The sequence below is a fragment of the Octodon degus genome, unplaced genomic scaffold (assembly GCF_000260255.1).
Source record: "Octodon degus isolate 3935 unplaced genomic scaffold, OctDeg1.0 scaffold00110, whole genome shotgun sequence".
Taxonomy (NCBI): domain Eukaryota; kingdom Metazoa; phylum Chordata; class Mammalia; order Rodentia; family Octodontidae; genus Octodon; species Octodon degus.
The window spans coordinates 7022073-7024443 of record NW_004524686.1 but is presented as its reverse complement, the minus strand read 5'-3'; the positions used below and the strand labels follow the sequence as shown (position 1 = coordinate 7024443).

The 2371-nt window shown below is 39.3% G+C and overlaps 1 pseudogene; it reads left to right on the top strand.

The window, feature by feature from the left end:
• Nucleotides 1-1876, top strand: part of LOC101586417 — a 29338-nt pseudogene extending 27462 nt beyond the window's left edge.
• The last annotated feature ends 495 nt before the right edge of the window (nucleotides 1877-2371 follow it).

The following is a 2371-nucleotide window of genomic DNA, read 5'->3' as shown; positions in this document are numbered from 1 at the left end:
CTCAGTTCAACAATTTCTGACATTGCCAGTCAAGAGGAAGACCGAATACTATTATGGGCTATTGGACTGTTTTAGAATATTTTGCTGAGTTTACACACCTATGACATTCAAATGACGGAACATAACAAAAAAGGGGATACAGATAAATGTCCATTTTGTATCTGTATATTCAAAATGGTTAGGCTAGATATATAGTTACATTCTCTTAATGAATAGAGGGATTTGTTCTAATAGTGTTTATGAATAGGATATCATGTCTGTAACTTATACAGCAAATAACCTCTAGGAAGAGAGTATGCAATGCATTAATTGTTGAAACTGTCATACCAATTTGATTTGAAACTGTCTCATTGCTATTTGTGTCTCAATAATCCTATGGGAAAAAAAAGAAAGTATGCCTTCCAGAAAGACCTTTATTTGCAAGGTGTAGTTCCATCTACCACCATGGAAATTGTGCCTGTTCATGTCACAGAAACCCCAGCATCACCAGTGAAGGAGAAAATCGTGTCTACCTCAGGAGCTGGAAGCTGGGCGGAAAGAAGAAAAGAAACAATGATGCATGAGCTAAACAAAGCCAGTGACTTGTATATAACAGTAATCCTGATATAACAGGATTGAGAAATTTGGGAGACATTTCCTATATGAGTTCTGTTCTTTAAGTGTTGATTCACTTATTTTTGACAGTTTTTTTAAAAGCTTGATTTGGACCAGTGGCTGGCTGTAACTATTGCTGGTAAGATAACATTAAGTACTATCCTTTCTTGCCAGATACTGTGCCAGGTCAAGTGAACGAACACTAGGAAAAAGAACCAAGTTTTCTTTGCTTCACATACCCAAGTATATTATCAGGACTGAGTGACAGAGCACCAAAAAGTAGAAATATGGAAATTATGCAACGAAGGGAGACAAGTTCTCAATATTTATCTCTCTGTGACAAATTGGATATCTTATTCCAGGTCATGAAGTCTGGAAAATGGGCCCAGGCCTCACCCTTTCCTAAGCTCTACTCAATATGGAGCATGATTCCTACTTTTTGTGGTTATGCCCAACAAGATGCTAAGGAATTTCTTTGTGAAATGTTGAATAAAATAAAAAATGAAGTAGAGACAACAAGTAGGTTGACAGTGCTCCTCCTCAATTCTCAAAGGAAACTTATCAAGCAATTTCTGAGTGTTGTAAATAATATTTTCTATGGACAACATTTTAGTCAGGTTACATATCTTGCATGGGACAACAAATCAAATAACATAGAATCTTTCTGGGACCTGTCTTTAGAATTCCCAGAAAAATGCCAGTGCAGTGGGAAAGATGTTACATCCCAGCGATGTTTGGTTCCTGATATGTTGGCCAAATTCACAGAAACTGAAGCTTTAGAAAGAAAAATCTACACATGTGACCAGGGTAACTCAAAGCATAGAAGGTTCCCCTTGAAGTCAATCACACTCTCAGAAGCCAAGAAACAGCTCCTGATCCACCGCCTGCCTCAGCTTCTCAAGCTGCACCTCAAGTGGTTCAGGTGGTCAGGATATAATAACCAAGACAAGGTCAGTATTTATACTGGCTTTCAGCAAATCTTAAACATGGTGCCCTATTGCTGCAAGGAGACCTTGAAATCACTCAGACCTGAATGTTTTTTCTATGACTTGTCTGCCATAATGATGCATCCCGGGAAAGGCATTGGCAAGGGATGCTACACTGCCAGGTGCACTGCATAGATTTCAAGCTGAGCATGTGCACCATGGCCTAGGTGCACAAGGCCCAGGCTTACATCCTGTTCTACACCCAATTCTTGAGATTGGACATATGGCATTCCCAGCAGACAGACAGCACCCCAATGACTACATGGACACCCCCTTCTAGAGAAAGCCTTACTTGACTCAAGTCATTTTTTGAATGTGTACACAGACTTTTAAAAATGGTTGATTTACTTAAATTTATAAGCTTCTTCCTTTTTCACTTATAATTCAGTGAACACTACTTTTATATATTCTGTACTTAACAGAACTCTTTTTTTTTTTTTTTTGCTTTTTTTAGGGAAGGGTCTACACGGTGTTCAGTGTCTCACTACTAGAACAGACTCATAGTGATGTATGTGTTTACAGCCTCCCAAGAGCTGGGATTAGAGGCATGCACCACCACACCCAGTCTCAATTGCTATCTCAGTGCACCCCAAGGCTTAGGCCCAGCCCCTGTGTCTGCTTGCAGGCTCTTTAATCCTCTGAGCTATTTGATCTGCCCAACAAAAGGTTTTTTTTTTACAAAGATGAAACAAATGCATGTTTCACAACCACTTGGTTGTTTTAAAGTGTTTACCTCAGACTCAGGCTCATGTTACCTCTTACAGTGGATGTCTTAATTGGCTCAGATCATG